Source organism: Hordeum vulgare, chromosome 7H (assembly GCF_904849725.1).
Source record: "Hordeum vulgare subsp. vulgare chromosome 7H, MorexV3_pseudomolecules_assembly, whole genome shotgun sequence".
Classification (NCBI taxonomy): domain Eukaryota; kingdom Viridiplantae; phylum Streptophyta; class Magnoliopsida; order Poales; family Poaceae; genus Hordeum; species Hordeum vulgare.
Window position 1 is genome coordinate 138685437 of NC_058524.1, and position 20491 is coordinate 138705927.

The following is a 20491-nucleotide window of genomic DNA, read 5'->3' on the forward strand; positions in this document are numbered from 1 at the left end:
CATCATAAAGTTTCAACAATTTCAGACTTCATTTGGTAATTTTTATTCATTTACTTATTTTTCTGAGCTAATTGACCTTGAAATTGAAAAGCACTAGAAATGAACTCTGAAAATATTGAAAGTTGGCATGGTATCATAATTTCACCCACATAGCATATGCTAAAAAGTTGAGAGGGTTACAACAAAAAATGGATGCACTTCGTGTACAAAACGAACAATCCTTTTCGAAGTATCACTGTTTCGAACGAGAACTCATCTCTTACAAAGGGATTTCATATTTTTGAACTTATTTGAACTCCATACTTTTTATGTGTTCAAAATGCACCATTCAATGGCACATCATAAATTTTCAACAATTTCAGACTTCATTTGGTATTTTTCATGCATTTACTTATTTTTTGAGCTAATTGACCCTCAAATTGAAAAACACTACAAATGAACTCTGAAAAGGTTGAAAGTTGGGATGGTATCATCATTTCACCCTCATAGCATGTGCTAAAAAGTTGAGAGGGTTACGGCAAAAAAATGGATGCACTTCGTGTAAAAACGGACAATCCCTTTCGAAGTATCAGAGTTTCCAACGATAACTCATCTCTCACAAAGGTATTTCATTTTTTTGAACTTATTTGAACTCCATACTTTTTGTGTGTTCAAAATGCACCATTCAAAGGCACATCATCAATTTTCAAAAAAATTAGACTTCATTTGGCATTTTTTATACATTCACTTATTTGTTTTGAGCTAATTGACACTGAAATTGAAAAGCACTACAAATTAACTCTGAAACTGTTGAAAGTTGGCATGGTATCATCATTCCACCCACATATCATGTGCTAAAAAGTTGAGAGAGTTACGACAAAGACTGGATGCACTTCGTATACAAAATAGACAATCTCTTTCGAAGTATCACGATTTCGAACGAGAACTCATCTCTTATAAAGGGATTTCATTTTTTTGAACTTATTTGAACTCTATACTTTTTGTGTGTTCAAAATGCACCATTCAAAGGCACATCATCAATTTTAAAAAAAATTCAGACTTCATTTCATATTTTTCATGCATTTACTTATTTTTTTGAGCTAATTGACCCTGAAATTGAAAAGCACTACAAATGAACTATCAAAATGTTAAAAGTCAGCATGGTATCATGATTTCAGCCACATAGAATGTGCTAAAAAGTTGAGAGGGTTACGACAAAAACTGGATGCACTTCGTGTACAAAACGGACAATCTCTTTCGAAGTATTAGTGTTTCGAACGAGAACTCATCTCTTACAAAGGGATTTATTTTTTTGAACTTATTTGAACTCCATACTTTTTGTGTGTTCAAAATGTACCATTCAAAGACACATCATAAAATTTCAACAATTTCACACTTCATTCTGATATTTTTCATGCATTTACTTATTTTTTTGAGCTAATTGACCCTGAAATTGAAAAGGACTACAAATGAACTCCTAAAATGTTGAAAGTTGGCATGGTATCATAATTTCACCCACAGAGCATGTGCTAAAAATTTGAGAGGATTACGATAAAAACTGGATGCACTTCGTGTACAAAACAGACAATCTCTTTCGATTTATGAGGGTTTCCAACGAGAACTCATCTCTTACAAACGGATTTCATTTTTTTAACTTATTTGAACTCCATACTTTTTATGTTATCAAAATTAACCATTCAAAGGCACATCATGAATTTTCAAACAATTTCACACTTCATTTGGTATTTTTCATACATTTACTTATTTTTGAGCTAATTGACCCTAAAATTGAAAAGCACTACAAATCAAGTCTGAAAAGGTTGAAAGTTGGCATGGTATCATCATTTAATCCACATAGCATGTGATAAAAAGTTGAGAGGGTTATGACCAAAAATGGATGCACTTCGTGTACAAAACGGACAATCTCTTTCGAAGTATCATGGTTTCGAACGAGAACTCATCTCTTACAAAGGGATTTTACTTTTTTGAACTTATTTGAACTCCATACTTTTTGTGTGTTCAAAATGCACCATTCAAAGGCACATCATAAATTTGTCAACAATTTTAGAGTTCATTTGGTATTTTTCATGCATTTACTTATTTTTTTGAGCTAATTGACCCTGAAATTGAAAAGCACTAGAAATGAACTCTGAATATATTTAAAGTTGGCATGGTATCATCATTTCACCCACAGAGCATGTGCTAAAAATTTGAGAGGGTTACGACAAAAACTGGATGAACTTCGTGTACAAAACGGACAATCTCTTTCGAAGTATCAGGGTTTCGAACGAGAACTCATCTCTTACAAAGGGATTTCATTTTTTGACTTATTTGAACTCTGTACTTCTTGTGTGTTCAAAAGGCACCATTCAAAGGCACATCATAAATTTTCAACAATTTCTCACTTCATTTGGTATTTTTCATGCATTTACTTATTTTTTGAGCTAATTGATCCTGAAATAGAAAGTCGCTACAAATGAAATCTGAACAGGTTGAAAGTTGGCGTGGTATCATCTAGGTAAATTGTATATGAACCTTGTGTAAAAAATTGAGATGAAAAGCACGTTCCAGTGAATTTAAAAAATTCCTGGAGTGAGGTCAAACACCGTAGACCATTCCAAAGGTCTTACTTGGTGCAAACACAAAATGCTATGTGGGTGAAATGATGATACCATGCCAACTTTCAACCTATTCAGAGGTCATTTGTACTGCTTTTCAATTTCCGGGTCATTTAGCTAAAAAATCAGTAAATGCATGAACAATACCAAATGAAGTGAGATATAGTTGAAAATTGATGATGTGGCCTTGAATGGTGCATTCTGAACACACCAAAGGTCTGGAGTTCAAATAATTCCAACAAATAAAATCCCTTTTGTAACAGATAAGTTTTCGTATGGAAGCCTTATACTTCGAAAGAGATTGTCCGATTTGTACACAAAGTGCGTCCAGTTTGTGCCGCAACCCTCCCAACTTTTTAGCACATGCTATGTGGGTGAAATGATGATACCATGCCAACTTTCAACCTATTCAGAGTTCATTTGTGGTGCTTTTCAATTTCTGGGCCATTTAGCTCAAAAAATCAAAAAATCCATGAAAAATACCAAATGAAGTCAGAAATAGTTGAAAATTGATGATGTGGCTTTGAATGGTACATTTTGAACACACAAAAGGTGTGGAGTTCAAATAATTCCAAAAAATGAAATCCCGTTTGTAACAGATGAGTTTTCGTATGAAACCATGATACTTCGAAAGAGATTGTACGATTTGTACAGAAAGTGCGTCTAGTTTTTGCCGCAACCCTCTTAACTTTTTAGCACATGCTATGTGGGTGAAATTATGATACCATGCAAACTTTCAACCTATTCAGAGTTCATTTGTAGTGCTTTTCAATTTCTGGGTCATTTAGCTCAATTTTTTTAATAAATGCATGAACAATACCAAATGTAGTGAGAAATACTTGAAAATTGATGAGGTGGGTTTGAATGGTGCATTTTGAGCACACAAAAGGTTTGGAGTTCAAATAGTTCCAAAAAAGAAATCCCTTTTGTAAGAGATGAGTTTTCGTATGAAACCGTGATACTTTGAAAGAGAATGTCCGATTTGTACACGAAGTGCGTCCAGTTTTTGCCGCAACCCTCTGAACTTATTAGCACTTGCTATGTGGGTGAAATGATGATACCATGCCAACTTTCAACCTATTCAGAGTTCATTTGTAGTTCTTTTCAATTTCTGGGTCATTTAGCTCAAAAAAATCAATAAATGCATGAAAAATACCGAATGAAGTCAGAAATAGTTGAAAATTGATGATGTGGCTTTGAATGGTGCATTTTGAACACACAAAAGGTCTGGAGTTCAAATAATTTCAAAAAATGAAAGAATCACTGAAAAACAGTAAGTAGGAACAAAAAAAATATATTCTTCAAAAAAATATCAACTAATGGGCCACCACGGCCTGAATACGACTAGAAACCAAACTAGACAGTTGGTCCAGGATTCAGGCCCGCAGAAGGCCCAACAACTAGTGACAGTTTAGGCCCGGAAGTCTGCATATGAGAGGAGCTCGAAATAGTGTGCGAACAAACGCTTATAAACCACCAAACTTCTCGCTCGGCTAGCGAGATGGGATTAAACATCTAACTGCACCGCGGCTGTGCTAGGCATAGGCCTTTCATGTCTGTTTGTGGTACAAACCGGGACCAGAGGCAGACTTTAGGGCTGGTTGGTGGCGCAAACCGGGACAAATGGCACCCTTTCGTCCCAGTTGTTTCCGCAAACCGGGAGTAAAGGTATCTTCTTCCCCGCAAATTGGTAAATGAAAATTGAACTTTAGTCCCGGTTTGTTGAGTCATCCGGGACGAAAGGGTGGTATTGGTGCCGGTTGTGGCCACCAACCGGGACAGAAAGTTTTCGCATATAGGCGGGAGTTGTCGAAATTTTCCCCAAAACTCTCCCATTGCTCACCGTCGCCCCCGAGCCAGTCCTCGTCATTGCCACCCCCAATCCAGTCCTCCTCCTCATTGCCGCCATCCCCGAGCATGTCGCCGTCGCCGCCGCCCCCGAGCTAGTCCTCCTCGCCGCCGTCGACGCCCCGAACACGTTGCCATCGCCACCCCAAGCACGTCGCCGCCGCCGTCCCCGAGCTCGTTGCCGTAGCTCCGAGCCCGTCGTCGTCGCTGCCCCGAGCCCGTCGGCTCCGGTGAGCTCTTCTCTGCGCATGCTCGGCTTATCGCCGCCGCCGCCCCTGCATATTGATGTTCGTACAAATTTTGATCATATATAGATTATACTAGAGATGTATTCGAGATTAAAGTATAAAGCAGGATTCGTCGGTTCGACAAACGTTCCAAATGGTGTAGCATCCAGACAGTGTCATCCGGCGTCAGGGAGGCACATGCCAAAGTCTAGAAAAAATACATATGAAACGACATTTTTAAACGACACTTTTGTAGGCGAAAGAGAAAACATTATCTATTCTAGTCATCTGGCATCAGGGAGGCACATGCCAAATTCTAGAAAAAATACATATGAAACGGCATTTTTAAACGACACTTTTGTAGGTGAAAGAGAAAAAGTTATCTATTCTAGTCATGTACCACTAAACGAATAATTATCTATTTTAATGTAGCTCGCCAGATAGACCGGTGTTGTTTTATATCTGTATGTTGCTAGCTCTGAAATATTTGAGGTACCTGAGATTTAACAAAATCTTAATAGATAAAATTTCATTATACTTATCCCTTCAAATTAAATTGAAAAGACTCAGCTTAAGAGAGCCATGTGATACTATTTCTTTCATTAGAAGGTATAGATAACGTACATCTATGAACTATTCAACATTTGAAAATGAAATATAAAAAATTTGTTGGGGAGATAATGCTCGGTGATTATTGTTGGGGAACGTCGCATGGGAAAACAAAATTTCCCTACGCACACAAAGACCTATCATGGTGATGTCCATCTACGAGAGGAGATTTGGACCTACATACCATTATAGATCGCACAGCAGGAAGCGCTAAGTAACGCGGTTGATGTAGTGGAACATCTTCACGTCCCTCGAACCGTCCCACGAACCGTTCCGCGATCCGTCCCACGATCCGTTCCGATCTAGCGCCAAACGGACGACACCTCCGCGTTCAGCACACGTACAACTCGACGATGATCTCGGCCTTCTTGATCCAGCAAGCAAGACGGAGAAGTAGATGAGTTCTCCGGCAGCGTGACGATGCTCCGGTGGTGGTGATGATCTACTCCTGCAGGGCTCCGCCCAAGCTCCGCAGAAATCCGATCTAGAGGTAAAACTATGTGGTATAAGCTAGAGTTGCACGTGGCAAAGTTGTGTCTCAAAAAGCCCTAAACCACCACTATATATAGGAGGGAGGCGGAGGGGCTAGCCTTGAGGGACAAGTCCCTCAAGGTGCACCAGCCGCCAGGAGAAGGATGAATCCTCCTCCAATTCAGTTTGGGAAGGAGGAGTCCTCCTCTTCCTTCCCACCTCCCTCTTTCCTTTTTCTTTTTCTTTTCTTTTTGTATTTTCTTTATGTGGCTCCATGGCCTCCTTGGGCTGACTCCACCATCCCACTAAGGACTTGTGGCGCCACCCTAGGGCATTGGGCTCACTCCCGGATGGGTAGGCCCCTCCCGGTGAACACCCGGAACCCATTCGTCACTCCCAGTACACTACCGGAATTGCCTGAAACTTTCCGGTGACCAAATGAAACCATCCTATATATCAATCTTCATTTCCGGGCCATTCCGGAAACCCTCGTGACGTTCGTGATCTCATCTGGGACTCCGAACAACATTTGGTAACCACACATATAACTTAACTATACTAAAACATCATCGAACCTTAAGTGTGCAGACCTTGCAGGTTCGAGAACTATGTAGACATGACCCAAGGCACTCCTCGGTCAATATCAAATAGCGGGACCTGGATGACCATATTGGATCCTACATATTCTCTGAAGATCTTATCAGTTGAACCTCAGTGTCAAGGATTCATATAATCCCGTATGTTATTCCCTTTGTCCTTCGGTATGTTACCTGCCCGAGATTTGATTGTGGGTATCCGCATACCTATTTCAATCTCGTTACCGGAAAGTCTCTTTACTCATTCCGTAATACAAGATCCCGTAACTTACAGTTAGTCACATTGCTTGCAAGGCTTGTGTGTGATGTTGTATTACCGAGTGGGCCCCGAGATACCTCTCCGTCACACGGAGTGACAAATCCTAGTCTTGATCCATACTAACTCAACGAACACCTTCGGAGATACCTGTAGAGCACTGATACGTCTCCAATGTATCTATAATTTTTGATGTTTTCATGCTATTATCTTGTCAAACTTTGGATGTTTTGCATGCCTTTTATTTATTTTTTGGGACTAGCTTATTAACTCAGTGCCAAGCGTCAGTTCCTGTTTTTTCCCATGTTTTTGACCCCTTTCATAGGAGATTTTGAAATGGAGTCCAAACATAAGAAAATCCCCGAAAATATTTTTTTTGGAACGGAAGAAGATCAGAGAACTTGGGAGCCAAGCCAGAGGAGCTCCAGGGGCCCCACAAGCCCCCACCCCGCGGCCAAGGGGGGCCGCGCCATCCAGGCTTGTGGGCCCCCTGGAGGTCCCCTGACCTAGGTCTTTCGCCTATATATCCCAAAAATTCCAAAAAAAATCAGGAGATCATCGCAATCGCTTTTCCGCCACCGCAAGCTTCTGTCTTCGCAAGATCCCATCTGGGGCACGTTCTGGTGTCCTGCCGGAGGGGGGATTCGGACACGGAGGCCTTCTCCATCAACACCATGACTCTCCGATGATGCGTGAGTAGTTCACCATAGACCTACGGGTCCATAGCTAGTAACTAGATGGCTTCTTCTCTCTCTTGGATCTTCAATACAAAGTTCTCCATGATCTTCATGGAGATCTATCCGATTTAATCTTCTTTTGCGATGTGTTTGATGAGATCCGATGAATCGTGGATTTATGATCAGATTATCTATGAATCTTATTTGAGTTTCTTCTGATCTCTCTTATGCATGATTTCATATCCTTGTAATTCTCTTCGAGTTGTGGGTTTTTCTGGCCAACTAGATCTATGATTCTTGCAATGGGAGAAGTGCTTGGTTTTGGGTTCATACCGTGCGGTGACCTCACCTAGTGACAGAAGGGGTAGCGAGGCACACATCGTGTTGTTGCCATCAAGGATAAAAAGATGGGGTTTTCATCATTGGTTTGAGATTATCCCTCTACATCATGTCATCTTGCTTAAAGCGTTACTCTGTTCGTCATGAACTCAATACACTAGATGCATGCTGGATAGCGATCGATGTGTGGAGTAATAGTAGTAGATGCAGAAGTATCGGTCTACTTGTCTCGGACGTGATGCCTATATGCACGATCATTGCCTTAGATATCGTCATGACTTTGCGCGGTTCTATCAATTGCTCGACAGTAATTTGTTCACCCACCATAATACTTGCGATTTTGAGAGAAGCCTCTAGTGAACACTATGCCCCCTAGGGTCTAATCCACACCATATTTTCAGCCTTACACTTTTCACTTCGTTGCACTTTATGCCTTCAGATCTCACTTTGCAAGCAATCTTGAAGGGATTGACAACCCCTTTGAAGCGTTGGGTGCAAGCTTGTTTGTGTTTGCGCAGGTACTCTGGACTTGACGAGACCCTCCTTCTGGATCGATACCTTGGTTCTCAAACCGAGGGAAATACTTACTGCTCCTGTGTTGCATCACCCTTTTCCTCTTCTAGGGAAGAACCAATGCAAGCCCAGCCTCTGTCAACGTATCAACTTCTGGCGCTGTTGTCTGTGGGATAGGAGAAGAATTTCTGGCGCCGTTGCGGGGGAAGGACTTTTGTTGCCGTAGCAGAAGAATTTCTGGCGTCGTTGCCGGGGAGAAGGATCAAGTCAAGAACTCATCCAAGTAAGTGTCACAAACTCATCTCTTGCATTTACTTTGTTTGCCAGTTGCCTCTCGTTTTCCTCTCCCCTACTTCACAATTTGCCTTTTTTCGTTTGCCTTTTTCATTCGCCCTTTTCTCTCGATTGCTTTCTGTTCGCTTGTGTGCCATGTGCCTTCAATATGCTTGCATCTTCGCTTGCTGAAAATCTAGTGGTATGGATCCTCATCCACTTGCTAATCTCTTTAAGAGATCCAATTATGTTGATCCCATTGCTAGTGAGTTGAGTGCACTTGACTATCTTTATGGAGTTTTGCTTGAGATGCGTGAATCTGAAAATTGTGAGGAAGAAATTTATGAAGTGATTCACGAGGGCTCCTTGGATGAAAAGCATGATTGCAATTGTTTCACTATAAATTCTATTAGTGACAATCATGCTAAAAATATGCAAAACCCTAAGCTTGGGGATGCTAGTTTTGCTATGTCCACTACTTGTTGCAATGATCATGAGTGGGGCGATGATCATGGGTGAATCCTATAAAATGCCTATGCATAGGAAGCATGTTAGACTTAGATGTGATTTTCACATGCTTTATGATGCTCTCGTTGTGCTTCAATTCTTGTCTTTTGTGTGAGCATCATTGAATTATCAATGCCTAGCTAAGGGCGTTAAACAATAGCGCTTGTTGGGAGGCAACCCAATGAATTTATATTTTTCTTTCTGTTTTGTTGCGTCCACACTTTCACAATTCTGTTGTGATTGTGTTTTTTGTGTTTCTTTTTGTGTTTGAGCCAAGCAAAGCCTTTATGACTAGTCTTGGTAATGGTTGTTTGATCCTGCTGAAAAAAGAAAGAAACTTTTTGCTCACGAGATGATTTTTAATTTTTATTTAGAAAGAGCTTTTGACCTGGTTCTTTTTGCTTTTGATTTATATGCTTTTTATCCTAGGCCTTCGCAATTTTTCAGATTTTTTGAGGTAACAAAACTATACGAAGTATACAAATTGCTACAGACTGGTATGTTTTTGACAGATTCTGTTTTTGTTGAGTTGGTTGCTTGTTTTGATGAAACTATGGTTAGTATCGGGGGGGTACTAGCCATGGCAAAGTGAGAATACAGTAGCCCATCATAAATATATATAGAATTCAAGTTTTCTATAGTACAAAAAGAAGTGGTAGTTTGTTTTCTTGTACTAATGTTATCTCAAGTTTTTGTTTAAGTTTTGTGTTGTGAAGTTTTTAAGTTTTGGGTGACGTTCTCATGGACAAAGAGATAAGGAGTGGAAAGAGCTCAAGCTTGGGGATGCCCAAGGCACCCCAAGCCAAATTCAAGGACACCAAAAAGCCTAAGCTTGGGGATGCCCCGGGAAGGCATCCCCTCTTTTGTCTTCAATCCACCGGTAACATTACTTGGAGCTATATTTTTATTCACCACATGATATGTTTTTTGCTTGGAGCGTCTTGTATCATAGGAGTCTTTTCTTTTTGTTGGGTCACAATCATCCTGGCTGCACACCTTTTTGAGAGAGAGAGACATGCACTTATCGTGATTTTGCTAGAATGCTCATAGTACTTCACTTATATCTTTTGAGCTAGAGACTTTTGCTCTAGTGCTTCACTTATATCTTTTAAGCTAGATACTTTTGCTCTAGTGCTTCACTTATATCTTTTGAGGTAGACACTTTTGCTCTTGTGCTTCACTTATATCTTTAGAGCACGGTGGTGCGTGATTTGGTAGTTGGCTTATGCTATGAAAGTAGTCCCATGTGCTAGGTACAGAAAGAGGATGCAAAAACCTCCATCTTCATGTGCATTGAGTAGAAAGAGAAGTTTCGATTCCTCTCAATTAGTTTTGAGACATGGATTCGGTAATATTAAGAGTTATGTTAGTAGGGTGTTGTGAATCTAGAGATACTTGTGTTGGAGTTAGTGATTCCCGTAACATGCACGTATGGTGAACCGCTATGTTAGGAAGTCGGAGCATAATTGATCTATTGATTGTCATCCTTTGTGTTGAGGTCGGGATCGCGCGATGGTTCACACCTACCAACCCTTCCCCTCGGAGTATGTGTTTAGCACTTTGTTTCGATTACTAATAAAACCTTTCTCAACAAGTATGTGAGTTCTTCATGACTAATGTTGGCCCACGGTATAGATGCACTTTCACCTTCCACCATTGCTAGCCTCTCTAGTGCCGCGCAATTCTCGCCGGTGCACAAACCCACCAAATTCCTTCCTCAAAACAGCCACCATACCTACCTACTATGGCATTTTCATAGCCATTCCGAGATATATTGCCATGCAACTCCCACCGTTCCGTCTCATGACTTGCGCCGTCACTGTCGTATTGCCATTGCATGATCGTAAGATAGCTAGCGAGATGTTTTCAACGTCATACGCCCTGCTAGATCGTTGCACATCCCGGTACACTGCCGAAGGCATTTCCTATGGAGTCATCATCATTGTGATCTTCGAGCTGTGAGTAAATAAAAGTGTGATGATCATCATTATTAGAGCATTGTCCCATGTGAAGAAATTAAAAAAAAGAAAAAAAAAAGAAAAAAAGAGGCCAAGGAGCCCAAAAACAAAAAGGGAAAAGAAAAAGAGAGGCCTAAGAGCCCAAATGAAAAAAGAGAGAAAAAGAGAGAAGGGAAAATGCTACTATTTTTTTTTCCACACTTGTGCTTCATGTTAGCACCATGTTCTTCATGATTGAGAGCTTCTTGCTTTGTCACTACCATATGCTAGTGGGAATCTTCATTATATAACTTGGCTTGTATATTCCCATGATGGGCTTCCTCAAAATTGCCCTAGGTCTTCGTGAGCAAGCAAGTTGGATGCACACCCACTAGTTTTCCTTTTTGAGCTTTCACATACTTATAGCTCTAGTGCATCTGTTGTATGGCAATCCCTACTCATTCACATTGATATCTATTAATGGGCATCTCCATAGCCTATTGATACGCCGAGTCAATGTGACCATCTCCTCCTTTTTGTCTCACAACCACCACCACACTCTATTCCACCTATAGTGCTATATCCATGGCTCGCGCTCATGTATTGCATGATAGTTATAAAAATTTGAGAAAGTAAGAGTGGAAAAACAATTACTTGGCCAATTCCGGGGTTGTGCATGATTTACATTAGTTGTGTGAGGATGATGGAGCATAGCCAGACTATATGATTTTGTAGGGATAACATTCTTTGGCCTTGTTATTTTGAAAGTTCATGATTACTTTGCTAGTTTGCTTGAAGTATTACTGTTTTCATGTCAATATCAAACTATTGTTTTGAATCCTACGAATCTGAACATTCATGCCACGTGAAAGAAGTTGCAAAGGACAACTATTCTAGGTAGCATTCCACATCAAAAATTCATTCTTTATCACTTCCCTACTCGAGGACGAGCAGGAGTTAAGCTTGGGGATACTTGATACGTCTCCAACGTATCTATAATTTTTGATGGTTTCATGCTATTATCTTGTCAAAATTTGGATGTTTTGCATGCCTTTTATTTATTTTTTGGGACTAACTTATTAACTTAGTGCCAAGCGTTAGTTCCTGTTTTTTTTCCATGTTTTTGACACCTTTCACAGGAGATTTTGAAACGGAGTCCAAAAGGAAGAAAATCCCTGAAAAAGAAATTTTTTGGAACGAAAGAAGATCGGAGAACTTGGAAGCCAAGCCAGAGGAGCTCCAGGGGCCCCACAAGCCCCCACCCCACGGCCATGGGGCATGCCATCCAGGCTTGTGGACCCCTGGAGGTCCCCTGACCTAGATCTTTCTCCTATATAATCCCAAAAATTCCAGAAAAAATCAGGAGATCATCGCAATCGCTTTTCCGCCACCGCAAACTTCTGTCTCCGCAAGATCCCATCTGGGGCACGTTCTGGTGCCCTACCGGAGGGGGGATTCGGACACGGAGGGCTTCTCCATCAACACCATGACCTCTCCGATGTTGCGTGAGTAGTTCACCATAGACCTACGGGTCCATAGCTAGTAACTAGATGGCTTCTTCTCTCTCTTGGATCTTCAATACAAAGTTCTCCATGATCTTCAGGGAGATCTATCCGATGTAATCTTCTTCTACGGTGTGTTTGTCGAGATCCGATGAATTGTGGAATTATGATCAGATTATCTATGAATCTTATTTGAGTTTCTTCTGATCTCTCTTATGCATGATTTCATATCCTTGTAATTCTCTTCGAGTTGTGGGTTTTGTCTGGCCAACTAGATCTATGTTTCTTGCAATGGGATAAGTGCTTGGTTTTGGGTTCATACCGTGCGGTGACCTCACCCAGTGATAGAAGGGGTAGCGAGGCATGCATCATGTTGTTGCCATCAAGGGTAAAAAGTTGGGGTTTTCATCATTGGTTTGAGATTATCCCTCTACATCATGTCATCTTGCTTAAAGCGTTACTCTGTTCGTCATGAACTCAATACACTAGATGCATGCTGGATAGCGGTCGATGTGTGGAGTAATAGTAGTAGATGTAGAAAGTATCGGTCTACTTGTCTCGGACGTGATGCCTATATGCATGATCATTGCCTTATATATCGTCATGACTTTGCGCGGTTCTATCAATTGCTCGACAGTAATTTCTTCACCCACCGTAATACTTGCTATTTTGAGAGAAGCCTCTAGTGAACACTATGGCCCCCAGGGTCTACTCCACACCATATTTTCAGCCTTACACTTTTCACTTCGTTGCAGTTTCCGCCTTCAGATCTCACTTTGCAAAAATCTTGAAGGGATTGACAACACCTTTGAAGCGTTGGGTGCAAGCTTGTTTGTGTTTGCGCAGGTACTCTGGACTTGACGAGACCCTCCTTCTGGATCGATACCTTGGTTCTCAAACTGAGGAAAATACTTACTGCTCCTGTGCTGCATCACCCTTTCCTCTTCAAGGGAAGAACCAACGCAAGCCCAGCCTCTGTTAACGTGTCAACTTATGGCGCTGTTGTATGTGGGATAGCAGAAGAATTTCTGGCGCCGTTGCCGGGGAAGGACTTTTGTTTTCGTAGCAAGCACCTCTATAGTCACACAGTTAAGTTGCGATGTTTGATGCATAGAAGGTATTCCTCCTGTGCCAGTGAGTTATATGATCTCTTGATCATGGGAACAAATACTTGACACGCAAAAAACAATAGCAATAAAACGACACGATCAATATGCTACGTTCATAGTTTGGGTCTAGTCCATCACATGATTCTCCTAATGATGTGATCAAGTTATCAAGTGACAACACTTGCATATAGTCAGAAAACCTTGACTATCATTGATCAACTGGCTAGCCAACTAGAGGCTTGCTAGGGACATTGTTTTGTCTATGTATCCACACATGTATCTATGTTTTCATTCAATACAATTATAGCATGGATAATAAAAGATTATCTTTAAACAGGAAATATAATAATAACTATTTATCATTGCCTCTAGGGCATATTTCCAACAATTATTTGCAGAAACTATATATGGATCAAAGAGAACAGTTGTTGGGGGAGATAATGGTCGGTGATTATTTGTCGTATCTCAACGACACCGATGGTCTGGAAGGAGAGGATGACGACTCGGATGATTGAACAATCGAGGAGGAAGGACATGATCATGATGGCTCCTGTGACCGAAGGCCGGAGGACGAAGGAGACCATGATGACGGCTCCGGTGACCGGACGGAGGAGAGAGATGTTGCCAAGTCCGGTGAGGTACATATATTAATTAAGCCCGAAGGTATGTACATATATTAACACTTCATTCTTTCTTCTTTTATAGCCCTCCGGATCGAGCCAAACTTCGGTAAACAGACGAGGCCTGAAGAGAAGGTTGTGCATGGATGAAAAGTTCACGATCACAGCAATCGCGGCCGATGGCCTAACGATTGAACACAAGTTGACCAAGGATGCATTTTTTGCTCAGTGCGGAGCTATTGTTAGGGACAACATCCCGATCAGCGTCAAGCAACGGAAAAAGGCTAAGAGCGACGACGTCCCTGAAGGTGATTATATCACCGATAGGCAGAAAGATGATCTTTGGACCGTGATGAAGGCAAATTTCACCCTACCGCGAGAGGAAGATCCGAATAAGCCAGTTATAGAGCCACTTGTCAAGGCGTGTGCTGTTAAGAAGATGGCACATCTATTCGGGAAGTGGAAGAATGATTTGAAATCAATGTTTGTCGACAAAGGGAAGGCTCTAGAATTTGTCGGTCGATTTGAGAAGATAAGACATCACTCGCCCGCATTTGTGGCCTACAAGTCATCGGAGAAGAGTAAGAAAATGTCAGAGACAAACAAGAACAATGCTACAAATAAGCAGTATCACCATCACACGGGGTCAGGTGACTACCTCAAAGCCCGGCCGTTCTGGGACAAAGCTGAGAATGACCTGATTGCTAAAGGGGTCCAACCACAGACATTGAACTGGCCAGAGTGTTCAAGGACTTGGTTCTTCGGGGTTAGGGGAACTTTGGACCCTGAAACAAGGAAGTGTTGTTGGACGGACGAGCAACTTGACATACCCATGATCAAGATTCAGAAGTGTATCGCCGCAGCGCGGGAAGGGACGTTCATTCCAAACAAAGAGAATGACAAGCTAACTAAGGCCATAGGGAATTGTGACGCCCTCGGTTTAATTGTTTGGTAATCATACACGCAAATGTGTACGATCAAACCCAAGGACTCACATGAAGATATCACAACACAACTCTAGACACAAATAAAACAATATCAGCTTCGTATTACAAGCCAAGGGCCTCGAGGGCTAGAATACGGAAGCTCAATAAACACACGAGTCAGCGGAAGGCAACAATATCTGAGTATAGACATAAAACATGGGGTGCCTTAGAGAAGGCTAGAACAAAAGATACAACGACCGAACGAGGCGAGGCCTCCTTCCTGGGAACCTCCTAACTACTCCTGGTCTTCAGCGGCCTCCATGTAGTAGTAGGCACCGTCGGGGTAGCAGTCGTCATCGGCGGGGACCTCCATCTGCTAGGCTCCATCATCTGGTCCCAGCACGGATCAAGGGGACAAAGGGGGGAGCAAAGCAACGGTGAGTAGTCATCCAAAGTACTCGCAAGTCTTACATCAGAACTATTCTAAGTATGCATCAATATCAAAGAAGGGGTGGTGGTTATATGTGGACTGACTGCAGCAATGCGAGAATAGAGAGAGAAGACCTAGTACTATCAAAGACTAGCATCTTCAGGGTCTTGCAGCAATAGACGAGAGTAGAACAGGAGCAACACAAATAATAGTCAAATTATTGCAGCAATATTAAAGTGAGGTCACGCCGAGAGATCCTCCCTCGACTCCCTGCAAGGAAGCAATCCCGAGGCAACTAATTCCAGTTAAGTAACAATTGTAGTTGTATAAGATCAGGGCACAACTCCAAGTCGTCCTGTAATCGTGGACATGGCTATTCGAATAGATAAGTTTTCATCCCTGCAGGGGTGCACCACATGTCCCGTCACACTCGATAACACTCTGGACGGACACACTTTTCCGGGTCATGCTCGGCCTTGGAATATCGACACGTCGCAGCCCCACCTAAGACTCAACAGAGAGGCCAGCCCGCCGGTCTAACTCCTAAGCACAAAGGGTTCGTGGGCCCAGTTCCCCTTCGCGCTCCTGCACGATGCGTGGGCGGCTGACGTCAGTCCTAGCATCCCTTAATCACAAGCGCGATACATCTCAGGACCACTCGGGCGCGCGCCGCTACATTGCTGACATCTGAAAAGCTTCGGCTGATACCGCGACGTCGAGTACCCATAATTCTTCCCGCGTAGCCCGTTAGTGCGTAATAAGGCCTTCTGACCAACGCAGATCAAATACCCAAATCCATTATCATTTTAATTAGGCCTTCGACACAATCTCGCGGGAATCCACCCGTCTGTCAACTAATCACCAGTGATCCCAGTAACATGGTCGAGTAACTGTGTGGTTGTAACATCGGAGGGAATCCGAGGTATCACCCTTGTTGGATTCCCAACAATGTATCCGCCAAGGTGGGCTTAGAGGAATCACCCTAGGGGGTCCCACACTTGAGGGGTTACACGACAGAGGCATCGTCGGGAATGGTGAAAGAGGAATCATCCTCGATAACCACGATCGACTAGCTATACTATAGAGATATCATCAGGAGTACTTAGCGAGGTGTCACCCTCGAAACGCGATAGTATCTTTATAGCGTCGTACAACTAAGGGGGGTGTATATGCTGTGTCGGGTTTGGCTCGTCGATCAGGGATCGAGATTTGAAATCAAAGCAAGGGCAATTGGACTACGGGGTCAGAAGGGATGACTGCTCCACCTATACTAAACAGATTTAAAGGTGAAGTGCTGAAAGTAGCATTTCATGAAAAACAGGCTATGCATCAGATATAGGAGCTAACTACAACAGTAGAAAAATACTAATGCAAGTAGTAGGAAGAAAGACATATGCGATATAGGAATGATCAAGAGGGGTTTGCTTGCCTTGCAGCTGTGCGGCAAAGGACTGATCGGCATGGTCGTAGATGTACCCGGCAACAGCGTCAGTCTCGAGGTCTACCGTTAAGAAGAGGGGTAAGAAACAATAAATAATAGCAACGGTGCAACACAATGCATGACATGGCAAGATGCAGGCTAGACATGAGCTAACGCAGCAACATCCGTCATAGACGGGTCGAAAGAATATCTGACGATATTTTCTGGGTATGTGGCTACTACCGGTCAGTGGCTACTACCGGTCAGATGGAAAACGATGAAAAAGTTCCATGTTTGCTATTCTAGAGACGCGTGACAAACAAATGTACCGTGTATCCGGGTTCGTCTCGTTCTGCTAATCAACTTTCATGTTGAAAATATTTTGATCTGACTTACGTATTATTTTATATTAATTTTTAAAGTTTTATTCAATAAATAGGAATTAAAAACATATTTAATTAATTGAATTAAAAGCTATTATGACATCAGCATGATGTCATGCTGACATCAACAGTTGACGGGTCAACTGACTAGTGGATCCCGTGTGTCATAGACACAAGTTTTTTATTAGGGTTAATTATTAGCTAATCAGATTAATTTAGTGAGGGGGGCCCACGTGTCATATACTGCCTAGTATGTTTTATTTAACTTAATTAATAGATTCAGCTAACACCTTATTTAACTAGCTTACCTAATCTTTAAAATACTTAATTATCTATTATTATTATATTAAGTCCTAATTATTCCAAAACAGTATTTAATATTTAAATAACTGATTAGTAAAATTAGTTAAATTATTAATATTAATTAATTATAAAACTATTTCTATTTATTTTAATTCTTGTCTTTAGGGCGTTGACCCCGCATGTCATTGAGACAGCGAGTACATAAAAATTACACGCACACACTCGGTGCACACATATATATACTTACGTACATACATCCATTTTAACATACATACACACATATTTAAGTTCGTACATACATATCCTCGCACATACATACACCTTCACATATACGTACACACGTATATATCCATGTATACATACATACAGTTATAGAAATATTTCTTTTTTTTGTTCTTTACATTCATCATGCACAAATCACACGGGGGGCGCCAGATCAATGGAGAAAGAGGAGAGGGGGCTCACAGCTCCTGTAGGGAGGAGGCAATGGGCGTGGGGAGGGGCGACGACGGGTGACGGCCCATGCAGGGATGGATCCGGCGCGGAGCAACGCGGAGGGGCCCGACCAGTGGTGGTCGCGGTGGTGGCCGGCCGGGGTGACGCGGGGCGGATCTAGTGGAGCTGGGGGTGGCAGCGGTGGCCCAGGCACCGATGGCGGACCGAAGGAGGACCGGCGGGGAGGGGCCTGGTGGCGGGGCCGCCGTGGCCGGCGGGGCCCCGGCCGAGGTGCCGTTGGGGAGGGGCGACCACCGGGGAGTTGCTCGCCGAGGAGGAGGGGGCCGGTCTGGAGTCGGCCTTGAGAGGTGGGAGACGAGGTGGAGGTGCGAGGCGTGGGGGGGGGGGAACGGGACCAGAGACGGTGCTGGAGGTCTCCAGCCGGTGGGGGGAAAGGGCCAGCAAGGGGGAGAGGGAGTCGCAGGTGACGCCGGTGAGGGAGGCCGAACGGTGCGGGGAGACGGGGGGAGAGGAGAGAGCTCGCGCGAGGGAAGAGAGCGACGGGGATCTGGGCGGGGGCTCTCGGTCGTGGGGGAGAGAGAGCGACCGAGAGGGAGAGAGATCGCGAGGATAGGGAGCGCGTGGGGGTTGGGTAGCGACGTGGGGGGGGGGGGGAGGAACCGTGCGGTAGGTGGGGTTGCGACGGGGCCAGCGAGGGGCTCAGTTCCCCTCGCACTGGTCCCTGGCGGGGCCAGATGGGAGGAGAGGTGTGTGGCGCTAGGGTTAGCAGCGCCCCAGGCTGACGGTTGAGGTGGGCCGGCCTGCTGGGCCGGTGGCCTAGTTGGACCGGGGGGATTTTCTTTTCTTTCCTTTCTTTCTTTCTGTTTTTAACAGTTTCTATTTTAAATATATAGGGGTTCTAACTAATTTCAAAAATGTCCGTTTAAAATCTACAAATAATTAAGGACTATATGGAACTTATCCCATATTTCTAATTTAACATTTGAAAACTGTTTTTGTTTTGATTTTATTTTAGAATTGAATTTGGATCGGTTTTGAAACTACGCGAGACTACCAATAGTAATTCCGGTGATGTGACACCATTAACATAGATTTACTGTAGCTTAATTTACTGGGGCGTCACAGGAATTATGAGCATCGTGGACGAACACGAGCACACCAGGCTACGTTCCGTGGAAGTTTGGGTTTACTAACGCAAGAGGATACAGAAGCCGGGAGAGAAAGAGGAAAGCGGAGCTGAGTGATAACCCACAAGTATTGAGGATCGCAACAGTTTTCGAGGGTAGAGTATTCAACCCAAATTTGCTGATTCGACACAAGGGGAAGCCAAAGAATATTCTCGAGTATTAGCAGTTGAGTTGTCAATTCAACCACACATGAAAGACTTAGTATCTGCACCAAAGTTTCAGTAGCAAAGTAGTGTGATAGTAACGGTAGAAGCGGTAATAGTAGCAGTAGTGACAACAGTAGCGGTAACAGTAGCAGCAGTGACAACAGTAGCGATAAAGTAACTTAGCAAGGACCAGTAGGAAAAGACTCACAGGCATTGTATCGGTGATGGATAATTATGTCGGATGACATTCATCATGTATCAGTTATAACATAGGGTGATATGTAACTAGCTCCAGTTCGTCAATGTAATGTAGGCATGTATTCCGTATTTAGTCATACGTGCTTATTGAAAAGAACTTGCATGACATCAATTGTCCATCCCTCCTGTGGCAGCGGGGTCCTAATGGAAACTAAGGATATTAAGGTCTCCTTTTAATCGAGAACTGGAACAAAGCATTAGCACATAGTGAATACATGAACTCCTCATACTATGGTCATCTCCAGGAGTGGTTCCGGCTATTGTCACTTCGGGGTTGCCGGGTCATAACACATAGTAGGTGACTACAACTTGCAAGATAGGATCAAGAACACACATATATTGATGAAAACATAATAGGTTCAGATCTGAAATCATGGCACTCGGGCCCTAGTGACAAGCATTAAGCATAGCAAAGTAGTAGCAACATCAATGCAGAACATAGTGGATACTAGGGATCAAACCCCAACAAAACTAACTCGATTACATGATAGATCTCATCCAACCCATCACCGTCCAGCAAGACTATGATGAGATTACTCATGAACGATGAAGAGCATCATGGAATTGGCGATGAAGGATGGTTGGTGATAACAACGGCGATGATTCCCCCTCTCCGGAGCCCAGAATGGACTCCAGATCTGCCCTCCGGAGGAAGAACAGGTGGTGGTGGCGGCTCCGTATCGTGAAACGCGATGAACTCTTCTCTCTTAATTTTTTCTGGGCGGAAGAGAATATATAGAGCTGGAGTTGGAGGCTGCGGAGCCACGAGGGCCTCACAAGGCTGCCACGCACGGCCAGGGGGGCCCGCGCCTCCTGGGCTTGTGGGCTCCTCGCTCCGTCCCTCCAGGATATTCTAGCGCCAGTATTTTTTTATATATTCCACAAAAAATCCTCGTAAATT